The sequence below is a fragment of the Taudactylus pleione genome, unplaced genomic scaffold, assembly GCF_031769625.1.
Source record: "Taudactylus pleione unplaced genomic scaffold, aTauple2 ptg000093l, whole genome shotgun sequence".
In the NCBI taxonomy this organism is placed as follows: domain Eukaryota; kingdom Metazoa; phylum Chordata; class Amphibia; order Anura; family Myobatrachidae; genus Taudactylus; species Taudactylus pleione.
Window position 1 is genome coordinate 37615148 of NW_028284495.1, and position 15610 is coordinate 37630757.

General features: G+C 41.5%; 1 protein-coding gene and 1 long non-coding RNA gene across 3 annotated transcripts in view; one reads left to right on the plus strand and one right to left on the minus strand.

Moving 5' to 3' along the window:
* The window catches only part of ANKRD12 (ankyrin repeat domain 12), a 167987-nt gene that overhangs the window by 145368 nt on the left and 7009 nt on the right, over positions 1-15610 (plus strand). The window lies entirely within an intron of this gene.
* LOC148526954 (uncharacterized) overlaps positions 1-15610 on the minus strand; it is a 227078-nt gene that overhangs the window by 106303 nt on the left and 105165 nt on the right. The gene's annotated exons all lie outside the window — the stretch shown is intronic.

A 15610-nucleotide genomic window follows, 5' to 3' on the forward strand; every position in this document is an offset into this window, starting at 1 on the left:
TTATATATATATATATATATATATATATATATATATATACACATACACACACACACACACACACACACACGATGTAGATGGCACTCCCAGTTGCTGCCAAATAGACGGGTGCCCTCCGTGGATAGCCAAAAAAGCAACCAAATGCTTTACACGGACAGCGGCACTCAAGACAAAGAATCACGATAGGCAGGATATCAATTCTCAACGTTTCGATGCTGTAATGCATCGTTTTCGTGATGCTTGAAAACGATGCATTAAAGCATCGAAATGTTGAAGATTGGTATCCTGGCCATTGTGATTCCTTGTCTGGTGTGCCGCTGTCAGTGTAAAGTGTGTGTGTGTGTGTATATATATGTGTGTGTGTATGTATATATATATATATATATGTATGTGTGTATATATGTATATATAATATATACACACACACACACAGCTGGTAAAATAAATATTGAACACATCAACATTTTTCTCTGTAAATATATTTGTCGAAAAATGCGTCAAGTTGCAATGCGATGTGGCTAGGAGGCATCAGCAGACTGTGCTCATTAATTTGATATGCAAAACGTGAATGCAAATGAGCCTCTAAATCTGTATACAAAGTGCTACAATGTATGGGGGGTATGTGACCGGAACACTGGGAAAGTTGTCAAGGGAAGGTATATATGCCCCAGGTTCCTAGCTTCTGTCTGGTTGTCAGCAACTTTGATTACCAGACCATGTGAGGTGTTGATAAAAGGTAGGTCAGTTTCGCTTAGTCTGTCTCTCACTGCATGTGGAAAGCAGGTTGAGGCCTGCAGAAAGAGAGCGATACCTTTGCTTGTGATTGTAAGTGCAGTGTTAAATAATGCTGTTTTGTGAGTTGGACACTAGGGGGTAAATTTACTAAAGTGAGCGTTTTTAGAAGTGCGTTTTAGAAGAGATGTTGCCCATAGCAACCAATCAGATTCTGCTTAACATTTAACTAGCACCTTCTAGAAGATAATAGCTAGAATTTGATTGTTGCTATGGGCAACACCTCTTCTAAAACTCACTTCTAAAAAAACTTTCACTTTAGTAAATTTACCCCTTGGTCCTTCCACCTTGAGAGATGGAATCGTATAGTTAGATCCGGACAGGCTAGGATTTATTTTTGTTTTGTTTTTGTGCTCTGAAATAAAACTAGCTACGGAAACTTGTTTCCAGGTCTGGTGTGCCACTAATTGGCAGCCGAGTGCAAGTTTATTGACTTTTTTTTTTTTTTTTTATAATCTATAAATTTATTTCTATGTATTTAGATAGGTTTATAGCTATTTAGACCACCAGGCTATTTTATGCAAAGTAGCTATGCCGCAGATAACGCTGACATAGGATGACTAAATCTGCATAAGAACGGAAAGGCGAAGGTGTGCAGAGACTAATGAAGTGCATCACTCAAGAAATCGGTAAACAATACAATATGACGGATTTTGAATGTGGAATGATTGCTAGCGCTTACAGTAGGGCTGCGAGCATTAGCAAAATTACTGCACTGATGAATTGTTCGAGGGCAGCAGCAGTTAAACTATACACATAGTGGACCAGCAGATGAAAACATGGGTCTAAACACAAGGCATGTGGTTGTAAACTGCTACTACATGCTCAAGTGGAACAGGGAGTGGGCAGACTTGTTCAGTGCCACAGGCGGGCAACAGTTCATCAAATTCTGGATAATCTGAATCAAGGACCAATTCAGACAGACTCTCAACAAAAGTACGCCGCACATTACTACATCATATGAGCTACAGAGGCAAATGGCCTGTCCGTACTTCATTGCTATCTGCATACTTTGAAACGCCTTACCCTGTTTGCTCAGGAAAACAGGACTGGTCATGTGATATGACAAATCACAATTTCAATTGCAACATGCAGATGGTAGGGTGAGAATTTAGAGACAACATGAAATCATGGATTCTTCATTCATCGTCCTGACTCTTCAGGCTGGCGGCGACCAAGTCATGGAAATGCAGTTCATCGCATTTGGGCTAATATGCCACTTGAAACATACCAACAGTTCGTAGAATCCATACCTAAAATAATTCTAGCTGTATTAAGGGCAAAAGCACTAACAGGTGGTCATAATAATTTGGCCACTTAATGTATGCATTTGTACATACTTGTGTATATATATATATTGTGACCAGATCATTGGAATAGTGTTTGAGGGCAGGTATATTTGTCCCAGGTTTCTGACCTTCATGTGTTAAAAACCCCAGGAAAATGTTTTTGTCATAGGCCTAAAGGCGCATATCCACTACACGACTAATGAACGACTGTACGACATCGTTATCGTTCATCATACTGTGTAGTGGATATTGTGCCCACACTGAAAGATATGTCGTTCAGTGCAAACACCATCCCTCATCCCCAACATATCGTCAGGTTGGGCAGTATGTTCAGGCGATGACAGATGCCGACAACTACCAATGGGAGCGCGCATCGCTGGTTGTTGCCGGCATATTCACTACACGATAAATGAGCGATAACGATGTCGTAATCATTCAATCGTCCATTTATATCGTGTAGTGGAAATGCACCTACGTAAGTATATGAAAAAGCTGTCAGGCTGTACATTATCTCTCGCTGCCTGGGGAAAGGTACTGCAGAGTCTGTGAGGAAAAAAACCTGCCACTTGGTACAAGTGAGCTATACTTGCTGAAACTTCCAATGTTTTTGTCGATGACGATTTGAAAAGCTTTGTTTAGTTAGTGCCAGACAGGCCATGTGTTTGTTTCGAAGTTTTAGTTTTATTTCTCCGCTTGATAATACTGATGGTACCCGTCCCACTAATCCTGTTACAACGTGGTGAAGAATATGAGCATCTGATCTCTGCATATTGAGAAGAAGAGCAGTAGCCTGGAGAAACCTGCAGGAAGCAGTTGTGTGTTCTGGAGATGCCAGATACAGCCCACAGTACAGACGCAGGAGTGATACTTCAGATACTTTTTACAGCATTTCACGGGCCACACATAGTCAAGTCCAAGTGGTTTTACACTGATACATGTCCTGGGTAAAATCGGTTACAGAGTTGCCAGTATCGCCAGATAATATGGAGGAACGGATGATGAAGTTGGTTGAGGCCAATATAAACCAGGCTAAAGCAAACGAAAACTTTCAGGAAGCCATATGGGAACAGTGTGTAACCTTGACTGATGTGATACAGAAGTGAATAAAAGTGTTCTCCAGTTCAGTGACCAACTCTAGTTCCATACGAGCTAGTTACTTTCTTCAGAACAATACTATGGCTGATGAAATGGAGGCGTATCTGCAGAGCCGTAACTAGAGTTTTTGGTGCCCTGTGCCAGAAAGAGCATTGGTGCCCGCCTCATTTTTCAAAGGGACATAATGCACTCAAAAAAAGGCCAAGGCTTCATGGGGAAGAGCCAGGGAAGAGATGGGAGATGCCAGGAGATGCTGGGAATGAAATAAGAGGAAGCTACAAGCAAGAATGATAACAAACAGAAATTTGACAGGCCCAAACAATGCCCCCTGACCTGTGGTTCCCTGTGCGATGGCACCGGCCGCACTACCTAGCTACGGCCCTGCATATCTGACCATCTTTGAGAGAACCGCCAAGCCTGAGAGTTTTCCTAAAGAACAGTGGGCTGGTTTGTTTGCACCTTTCCTTACGGAAGAACCTCAAAAAGCTTATTTAGATTACAGCCCTGCAGATTCTCAGGACTACGAAAAGCTAAAAACTGAAATCCTGACTAGATTGGGAGTTATGCTGTCGGTTCGAGCACAAGTGCAGAGCTGGGTTAACTATATTGACAAACTTCCCCGCTCACAGATGCATGATCTTATCCACCTGACCAAGAAATAAAAAAGGGAAAATAGGTGCGCAAAAAGGTCTCTGAGAGAGCAGTATTTGGCTGATTTGCTGCTACACTAAGTGGGAAATGCAACCCACTAAATCCAATGACAATGAAAAAGGAAAGGTAGCGCTAATAGACAAATGAAAATATTTAATTACTAACAATCTATAACAAACACAAAATAAAAGGTGACAATAAAATAAGATACAAAATGTCAATTGAATGCATTGAATTACTACAGAAAAAATAAAGGTGTTGTGCAGCTAAGAGGACTTAAAAATGGAGAAACTAGGCACTGGATTTGGAGACTAGCCAGTGGTGCCAGAAAGGTCCCTGCCACACAATACATTACAATCATGTACTTAAATGTTTTAGGTGTGGTATGCCAGGACATGTTGCCAATTGTCCAGTTGTTCATGTCACAGAACATCTTTGCCAGGTTAGCCTGCACTATTTTACCTTTGGTTGAGCCAGAAAAATAAATGTGTATTTGTTATGAAGGGCAACAATATAGAGACATTGTTAGACTTGGGAACTTTAATTACTCTTGTGAAAACTGGGTTAGTAAACTCTTCAAAATTCCAGTGAACAACTGTTGGTGTAACTTGCATACATGGTGACACCCGGCATTATGATACGAACCTGCTGAATATTGTGTTTCAGTTATTGTTGGATTGGTCCCTTCCTTGGTGCGAGAGGCTATAATAAAGATATATTTTCTCCATTTTTGGAAATTACTGGAAACCCCAGGAACCCGCACAATATGTAATTTATCGCATTGTGCCCGGAATTAGACATAATTGTGTATGAGTGATATACACAGACTCATAATTCATGGCGTTAAAGTGAGATGTTCAAAAACTTTGCACTTAATATACACAAGCACTTGGCACTTTCCTTAAGAACCTATGTCTGATGTTCAGGCTTTACACATGACACTTTATGTAATAACACGTTTTATTTGATTTATATTACTGCACATTAAGCACCATTTAGACGCCTTTTCGAAGTCTTCTGTTACACATTCACCTCATAGGGCAGATCACCACTGCTCTAACACTCTTGGTTTGAGCTTATAGCGCAGATCACCACTGCCCTAACACTCTTGTTTGAGCTGACACCCTACAAGGAAGTGGGGAGGGTTTCATGCAACCTTATACACGGTTACTGTGTCTCACTTTCTTTTTAAGGGTATATTACAGTATTGGCACTGTGACCTTTCACTTGTTTGGTGTGTGTATATGTATGTGTGTGTGTGTATATGTATATATATATATATATATATATATATTTATATATATTAAGGATACTGCCTTTGAACCTCTATATACCCCTGCCTATACCTTCCAATATCCTTCCTATAAACCTCTAAGGATGACACTAATTTGCCTACGCAGTCATCCAGTAAATAAAGACTCCAGACCTAGAACATGTGGTTCCAAAGCACAAGGTATTATTCAAGTAAAGTACAGCAGTTACACGCTATGATCCTCATATAATCTTAGCGCAAAGAGATTATACAGACCCAAGTACAATTATACATACGCAGCGCTCTCTGGTCCAGATGTTAGGCATCAGCAAGAAACCCCTCGTCAATCAGCATTCAACACAAAGACTAGGAACCCAGGGTCAGCACACATATTTATACCCCCCAGAAATAAACACTAGAGAAGTTTGTTGCTAATACCATTGGTCCTAAAGGAGAGGGCATATGTTACAAGTCATTTAACAGGTTGATTCAAATAGACACAACCCAGCCTCTAACAACTGTGGGTCTCTGGTTTCCTGCCTCATGCAACATCCTAACAGTTGTTCATATTATGTGCATTTTGTTGCTTGAAGTCTCTGCGGTCCATAAGTTGAGAATGCATGATGCGATCTCCACACCGATGGTACCGGAATACTGTTGAAAGAGTACGCATCAGTACAATACCAATCACGGCTTACTTATGTATAAAACCTTAGATACTAAATAATCTTTATTTCACAGCATTTATGCTAAATGAACAAACTTAAATCTTATACTTTAAAGCTTATTAAACCTTTTATGTGAATATGTAATGTGTAAGTATGCGGGGTGTGATGTAAAGAAGCTAGTTAACTTGGGGCAGATGTGTGCGCATGAAGCTAATAAACAGCGTTTTCATACAGGATCTTATGCATTCGCTAATATGTGACTAGTTAACAGCGCAATTGTGCATATTAATGTGTGTATGAGAAATGGTGCACTTAAATCTCACTTAAACTAAGTGAACACCTAACAGTGTGGAATGCTGAGCCTTATAGTTCCACACGCCCCCCTCTCTCAGCAGCCCCCACCCTTCCCAGGCTCAAAAGTACAGTCCTTTGTTCTCCCAGGTTCTTGTGTAAATGCAAATTAGCACAGCTACAAGACCCAAACCTCAGATAACACTCTTGGCTTTGAAGGTATTTTATTGTAGGAAGCCTGCTAATGTAAGGTGCTACAAACGACCCTCTTGCTGTATTCGAGCAGGGCCACCTGGAGTGAGAGCAGACGTTATGTCCATGAAGCTTGTCTTCAGACTAGTTGTCACGTGGCCATTTGCTCTGTTTAGCTAATGCAATCCAATTTTGACATACTATACAGCCATTTCTGAAATATATCCTTTAGGGGAATTCTAATAATATACACTTTATCCAGAGCACCTAAACTACGTAAAGTCATGAAATGGGCTTTTGGTGAATCGCCGTAACTTATGGCGATGGTCACAGATGCAATCGCATGATGCTAATAGTAATATCGCCACATGTACTGAAGTGTGAGTTTATCTAAAATGGCGCTTAGGCGGCCATTCGCAAAACGGCGTCTTGCGATCTCATTTCCAAGATGGCATCTTGCGGCCAGTCGCAAGATGGTGTCGCTGCAATTCAATTTTAAACTGATCTTGTCTCAGCCAATAATCCAGCTTCAACAGTCCACCCTTTGATAGCGAACAACATGCTATCACAATCTGATTTTAAAATATAATTTAGGCTTACATTTATATACTATATAGTGTTATGGGATGGCACAAGGTGGTTCTTAATCCATCAATGTGTCTCTGAGTGGGGACATAAAACTACTATTATTTATTTTATTTATTTATTAACAGTTTCTTATATAGCGCAGCATATTCCGTTGCGCTTTACAATTGTAAGCATTAATACAACAAAACTGGGTAATAACAGTAGGTAGGAAGGTCCTGCTCGCAAGCTTACAATCTATAGGGAAATAGGCATTGATACACAAGGTTATGGGCTATATATTGCATTTTGGTCCAGCCAGAATGCATAGTTTCTTGGTTGGCTGTATGATCCAGTCACACAGGAATGTCGACCAAATGCCATGAGGATGTGAGAGAAAGACTATATGTGAGATTGTGTGTGGACTGTAAAAGGGGATGTAATTAGATATGGAAGCTATGAAGGTTATGTGGGAGATTCTGGAATCTGATAAACTTGCCTGAAGAGGTGAGTTTTTCAGGGAACGCTTGAAGGATTGGAGACTAGAGGAAAGTCTTATTGTGCGAGGTAGGTCATTCCATAGAGTGGGTGCAGCGCGAAGAAAATCCTGTAACCGTGAATGGGAGCAAGTAATGTGTGGGGATGAGAGACGCAGATCTTGTGCTGAGCGGAGAGGTCGGGTTGGGAGATATTTTGAGATGAGTGAAGAGATGTATGTTGGTGTGGTTTGGTTAATGGCCTTATGTGTAAGTAACAGTATTTTGTATTGAATACGGTAGAAAACCGGTAACCAATGGAGGGACTGACAGAGCGGAGCAGCAGATGATGAACGTTTCGCAAGGAAGATAAGCCTTGCAGCTGCATTCATAATGGATTGTAATGTGATAGCCTGTTTTTGGGAAGACCAGTAAGGAGGCTATTGCAATAGTCAATGCGGGAAATAATAAGTGCATGGATTAGAGTTTTTGCAGTGTCTTGTGTGAGATATGGTCGAATTTTGGATATGTTTTTTAGATGTATGTAACATGATATTGAGACAGATTGAATATGGGGAACAAAGGACAGTTCAGAGTCAAGGATGACACCAAGGCAGCGAGCTTGTGGGGTAGAAAGAAAACCAAGAAAGCTGTGTCCTTAAGACCTAGGGATTGCAGTGTTTGTATGAGAAGAGAATGGTCAACAGTGTCAAAAGTAGCAGAGAGATCTAGAAGAATTAGGAGGGAGTAATGGCCTTTAGCCTTGGCAGTGACAAGATCATTTACTACCTTAGTCAGTGCTGTCTCTGTGGAGTGTTGGGAACGAAAACCGGACTGAAGTGGGTCCAATAAGTTGTGTGAGTTAAAGTGTGTGAGGCGGGTGTAGACAAGTCTCTCAAGTAGCTCGGACGGGCATGGGAGCTGAGAGATAGGACGGTAATTTGAGAGAGTATTAGGGTCAGAATTTTGTTTTTTCAGAATGGGAGTAATCACTGCATGCTTGAACAGTGATGGAAAGTTGCCAGTAGAGAGAGAGAGATTACAGATTTTAGTTAGGGTTGGGATAAGCACAGGAGACAGAGCTTTACTGATTTGTGAGGGTATAGGATCTAGAGGAGAGGTAATAGAGTAGGAGGATGAGAAGAGTGTAGATATTCATCTTCATTTGTGAGCTCAAATGAAGAGAATGTGGCAGAGGGTTCAGGTAGGGAATTGAGCAGGTCACTAGCTGAGGAAGAGCCTACCATTTCATTTCGGATCTTTTCAATCTTGTCCCTAAAATAGGAAGCAAGATCTTGTGCACAGATAGTAGCAGGTGGTTTGGGTGATGGAGGGGTAAGAAGCAGTTTAAATGTATTAAAAAGTCGCTTGGGGTTAGAAGCTTGAGCAGAGATTAGAGATTGGAAATATGTTTGTTTGGCAGTGTCCAGAGCAGTACGATAAGAGTTGTAGATAGTCTTATATGTGAGGAAGTCACTTGGAGTATGAGACTTTCGCCACTGTCGTTCAACTTTACGCGAGAGTTTTTGTAGATGCCTTGTTAAGCTAGAATGCCACGGTTGACGTCTAACTCTACGTGGTGTGTGATGGGTAGCTGGAGCTAAATCATCGAGGGCTTTTTCTAGAATCTGGTTTAGGTGTGATGCAGCAGTCTCAGGAGAAGTGACTGTAGAAATTGGTGAAAGTTCTTGTTGTAGAGAGGTAGATAGTTGTTGAAGGTTAATGGCATTAATATTTCTACGGGGTTTAGGTTTGGTTGATTTCAATGATGTTGATGTAATGGAGGAGAGTGTGCAGGTGATAAGGTTGTGATCTGAGAGAGGGAAAGGAGCATTAGTGAAATCAGAAACTGAGCATAGTCTGGTGAATACAAGATCAAGACAGTTGCCCTCCTGATGAGTAGAGGAGTCAGTCCATTGGGAGAGGCCAAGAGAGGATGTTAAGGAGAGTAGTTTGGAGGCATGAGGAGATTGTGGACTGTCGATGGGGATATTGAAATCACCCATAATGATGGTGGAGATGTCTGAGGATAGAAAGTGAGGAAGCCAGGCAGAAAAGTGTTCCAGAAATTGTTGGGGTGGCCCAGGTGAGCGATAGATAACAGCAACTCGCAGAGAGAAAGGGGTGAAAGTCCTGATACAATGTACTTCAAATGATGTAATGTGAGTGAAGGTACCTGTGGGAGAACTGTGTATGTGAAAGATTGGAAGAGTAATATTCCTACCCCACCTCCTTTACAATTACCACGCCTGGAGGTGTGTGAGAAGTGTAGGTCACCATGTGAAAGTGCAGCAGGGGAGACAGTGTCTGATTGTGTAAGCCATGTTTCTGTTATTGCCAGAAGGTTGAGGTTGGTTGAAATAAAGAGGTCGTGGATGGATGTTAGCTTATTGCAGACAGAGCGTGCATTCCATAAGGCACATTTTAGTGACTTGGATGGTGAAGGGAGGCACGCAATGCTTATGAGGTTAGCTGGATTTATAGTTCGTTGTGGGTGTGGAATGTGGGTTGGGCCTGGATTTGGTGATATGTCACCAGCTAATAGAAGCAGCAGGAGAGAGATATAAATATAATTGTTAGATTTGTCTGAAAGATTTTTATGGCGACAGGTTGTGGATGTTATTGTCAGTGTGTATATATAAGTTAAAAGCTCATGTGTGTTCATAAGTGGTGAGTAGATTAATGAGGTAGAAATATGTACATAAGGATGAGCTGCAGGAAGAGTAAAGGATGTAGTAGCCTTAGAGATGATTCCATGAAGTGAGATTATAAAAATAAGTTTTTGATACATTGTCTTTTTTGTATTTGGAAAAAATTACATTTTCTAAGTAATGGGTTTGTAATTACCTGGTCTTCAATGTTGTTCAATGTTTTTCAAATGTTATTTAACTGTTCAGAAAGCACACTTGATTTTAACCACTTAATGCATAACCACATCAAGCTGCTACCCTCAACAAGCTGCCCTAAGACTGAATGTTAAGAAATAGTATGCCTGATTAAGACACTAGCTTACATCTGAGCCAATTGGTCAGCTGGTTGAAATGCAGATTGATCAGTGGACATATATTGCACTAAGTTTAAGTAAACAGGCAGTATGACACTATAAACTATGCTTCAGTGATCCCCATCTAAACACAGGTCATGACTATGGCTAGCAAGTCAAAAAAGATTCACAGACATTTAAACAATACCAATTACAAACTTGTACAAAATTAAACACATACTTTAAATACACAGCTAATTTTGCATTAATGCAACTATAGATTAGGAGTTGTGGTTTGCAGGATGTCAAATAATATCACATACATTGCCTAGACAGCTGATGGTGCATGGGGGTTAATGCAGGCTCTGGCAGTTGTACTCAGCAAGGACAATCACATACATTGCCTAGACAGCTGATGGTGCATGGGGGTTATACGCACACCGCGGATCTTGGAAGATCATGTGAAAGGTGTGGGGATACACCAGTCCAATAAAGGCAGTCTTGAAGGGGAATTGAGACTTTACATTATCTGAGGTGTTTTTAAAAATAACATTTCAATAATACATTCTATGCATGTCTAAATATAATACATTAAATGATGGTATTTCCCTAGTTCAGGGTAGTAATGCAGTTCTGTATTTACCTCGGTATTCATACTGACCACCATCATAATTTCGTTCTTTCGTTTTACTCTATTTTTACATTTTCCACACTTCAGCGCAATAGGAACACACTGGACACATATGCCAATTATTATGATGACAATCAGTATAAGGATTAAGAATTTTCCTATACTGGCGAACATTTCCTGGACCCATTCCCCTAGACCTGAGAACCATTTCACTGGGTTCAGCCATGAAACCCATCCTTCTAACTTCTCCCTTACTTCAGCCACTGAAGCGTTATGGTTCTTACGAAACTCCCATTTTAGCTGCAGAATTTCATCCATCTTCCGGTCTATCACCTCCTTGGGGTCGCTGGTATCATTGGTGACATAGGTGCAACATTTTACTCCAAATTGGGTGGCCAACGTTACGCAATACCCTCCAGTAACAACAGTTAAATAATTTAACACTAGCCTGTGTTGCACCAGTTCTTTCTTGTACGCTTGCAATTCTCTCCCTGTATACCTGAATGTGTCATCGTACATCTCGGTGATATTATCTATCAATTTAGCAAGTTCCTGAGTATATCTAAAGTTTAATGTACCCCGAGCGATCCTGGTGGGATGCAATGCGACTAAAACTTGAAAGCCAGTTGTCTCACTAATTAACTGAGTGGCTTTGTGCACGTCACCAGGTATCATATTTCATTTGCCTCTGTGTTCATATTGTGTGTGAAGATATGGTGACGGTGTGTTTATATGTATACCAAGCATTTCAACATGTGTGAGGGTCATAACTTCTGGGACTACTCTTCCCAGGTAACACAAACCTTCGGAACTCGGGGAGAGCCACTTATACGCTTTTCTTCCACATATAAAATAAACATTATCAGGGAGAACATAAGGAATGGTATGCATCATTATCATTAAGCACATTTCCCTTGTAAACAATCCTATTTCTGGGTCTTCCATCTGGTACATGCAAGTTTCTGGCTGTATTAATTTAGCACAATAACCATCTGGCACCTTACCAATAATTTCTTTGGTGGAACTCAATGTATACCGGTACCTAAAATGTCTCCCACTAGATTTAGTTGAGCGTAACAGATCATTGTTTATGGACTCATTATCAGCTCTTTGTGAGAAGGTCATCGTCTGATTATTCCCTGTCACTTCCCAACTCCCGGGTTTATTGGGGTTGGTTATGTTTAAACACAAAAGTGATCTATCTACTTGGAATTGATATAGTTTGAAATGAGGTGGTTTGGATGAGAGAAATTTTCCATCCAATGTTTTTCCTTTTTGTAATTCTAAAATTTCCGTGATATTCAGCGGAAATGGCACCAACCCTACATTATGCTGTCCCTGTGGCACATGTGAACACACCCAGCAATCAGTTTGATTTAACACTTTGCAGACCATGCTATGATCCTCTAAAGGATACCCACCCCAGTACGGGGTTATATTTAGGTTGGCACCGTTGGTTACAGTTCTCATCAACTAGGGACCCACAAAGCTCACAAATACAGGAATCTTCAGACGATAAACCTCCACACCGTCCCCGAGTATCCAGAATGACAGCTCTCTTAACAATAACAGTACTAAGATTGGTCAGAGACTCCCCTGATTGGCATTGCACTCCTCCTGACTCCACTCCATCAGCACTGCCATCAGCTCCCATTTCCTCAATCGGTCTCCCATCACAGAAACTGGATATTCCCGAACCGAAAATGGATGGTGAACACTCTAAAAGAGAATATGAAAATGAACACAGCAGGCCCGTCCATTGTCACAACAAGACTTGCAAATTTCTCATAGTTCAGGTATCTCACTATGACCTTTTCAATCCTCCCGGAACAAGCTCGCGAGCAGCAGGTCCACGCTATCAGCCTTGTCTCCGACTTGTTTCTCCACCGGTTGATTGACCTTTTTGCAGTGAGTGGAATGGACCCAGGTATCTCTCTCAGCCACCTTCAAATATGTAGTACTTGTCAGCAGCACCTGGTACGGACCTTCCCACCGATCAGTCAAACAACCTGAACGCAAGAAATTTCTGATCATAACATATTCTCCTGGTTCAACATCATGACAGTTAGTTTCAGGCATATCATGGGACAACAATTTCAGTTTCTGCTGCTGTTGCTTTAACTGCTTACTCATTGATATAAGATACTTTACAGTTACCTCGTTGTTACCCTTCAAGTCTTCCTGTGGACTTATAATCAAATGAGGTTGTCTACCGAACAGTATTTCAAATGGGGACAGATTTAGAGGGGGTCTAGGAGTGGTCCTTATGCTATGTAGGACCAAAGGTAATGCTTCTGGCCATCCTAGTCCAGTCTCTGCCATGATTTTACTTAACTTATTTTTAATAGTCCCGTTCATCCTCTACCTTGGCACTGGCTTGCGGTCGGTAGTGGGTGTGAATTCGGCTATTAATACCAATCAGCTTACACACATTTTGAAAAACATCACCTGTGAAATGAGTAACCCTGTCACTCTCAATGATTTTAGGGATACCGCACCTGCATACAAATTCCTGAACTATTTTCTTGGCAGTAAACGCAGCAGTATTAGTGGCCGTTGGGTAGGCCTCAACCCAATTAGAAAATACATCAGTGCACACTAATACATAAGATTCCTGCAGGGTGGTAATTGGTTGAAATCAATTTGTATCACCTGGAAAGGTCCATCAGTCGGTGGAATGTGGGACGGTTCGGTAGGGATCGCTTTCCCTATGTTCTTCCTCAAGCAGGTCAGACAGGACATTGCTATCTTTTCTGCTTGTGAAGAAAAACCTGGTGCGCACCAGTATGCTCTCACCAACTTGCACATACCTTGTTTTCCCAGATGAGTCAGACCGTGTGCTGCCTCAACCAGGCTGGGGTAATATGCCTTGGGGGCTACTGGTTTACCTTGTCCGTCCCTGCAGAGCCCGGAGGACTCTTGCCCACATCCCTTGGACTTCCAAATGGACTTTTCCTGACTTGAACACACATTTTGCATCTCAATTAATTTCAGCATATCAATTGTTTGGAAAGACATAATTTTTTCAGTGGGAGAAAACATTTTTAACCCTGCTGCCCATTTTGTAGCTTCATCGGCTCTGTTGTTGCCCAGTGACACCGGATCATCCTCACATGTATGGGCTTTACATTTAATTACTGCCACCGCTTTGGGCAGTTTGATTGCTTCTAAAAGATGTTTTATGTGTCGGGAATGTGCAACTGGTGTGCCTGCTGCTGTCATAAAATTTCTCAGACGCCATAGAGCCCCAAATTCGTGCACCACCCCAAACGCGTACCTCGAGTCAGTGTAAATGTTAGCAGATTTGCCTGCTGCCAGTTCACACGCTCTAGTTAGTGCTACTAACTCTGACACCTGGGCTGAGTGAGGAGGACCAAGAGGTTTAGCTTCTATGATGTCTGTGTCATTTACAACAGCATAACCTGTGCATAATTCACCTGTGTCTATTTGTCTATGACAAATCCCATCCGTATAAAAAGTCACATCCACATTCTCTAAAGGTGTGTCATGTATGTCAGGTCTAGCAGTAAAGGTCTGATTCAGATATTCCATACAATCGTGCGTATCATTATGTCCGCTGAACTCACCTCCCGCCAGCAACTCGCCTCCTTCCACCCTTTGTGCATCATGTTGTACATATGGTAAATACGTTGCTGGATTCAGCGTGCTGCAACGTTTAACAGTGATGTTTGCGGGTGTGATTAGAGCTAGTTCCCATTTGGTAAACCTAGCCGAAGAGACGTGTCTGGTTTGAGCTGAGTTCAACAGAGCAGATACAGCATGGGGAGTGTAGACAATCATATCATGACCCAATACTACGTCCTCACTTTTACTCACCAATAAAGCGGTAGCTGCTACACTTCTCAAATAAGTGGGGAGTGATCTTGCCACAGTGTCCAATTGGGCACTGTAGTATGCTACGGGCCTACTGGCATCACCATGTTTTTGTGTAAGGACACCTGCAGCACAACCATCGGCTTCCGTACAATACAAATCAAAAGGTTTTTCATAATCAATTATTCCCACTGCAGGAGCTTTTGTCAGACTATCCTTAAGATTAAGAAAAGCCTGCTCTGTTTCCTCTGTGTGTATGACACGATCGGGCTTTGAGGAAGAGACTAATTGATGTAAAGGCAAGGCCAAAATAGAAAAACCTGGGATCCACATTCTACAGTATCCACACATTCCCAAGAAGATACGAATTTGCTGTTGATTCTGCGGCAGTGTCATGTTCTGTATGGCCTGGATTCTATAATTTGTAAGATGTCGTAACCCCTGGGTTAGGCAGTGTCCCAAATATTTTACTCTGGATTGGCACGGCTGTAGTTTGTCCTTAGCCACCTTATGTCCTGTATGCGAGAGATGAAGCAACAAAAGTTTAGTATCATTCAAACATGACAAACGAGTCAGAACATAGCAATAAATCGTCCACATATTGAATTAGAACAGATCCATTGGCAGGTTGAAAAGATTGTAAACAGTCGTGCAATGCCTGGGAGAAGATACTGGGGCTGTCTATGAAACTTTGGGGTAACCGTGTCCATGTGTATTGTACACCTCTGTATGTAAATGCGAATAGATACTGACAGTCAGGGTGGAGAGGCGCAGAGAAGAAAGCAGAACAGAGGTCAATGATAGTGAAATGGGTTGCATTTGGTGGGATCTGCATCAGGATGACAGCTGGATTTGGCACTACAGGGAATTGGCTCTTTACTACCTTAATAAC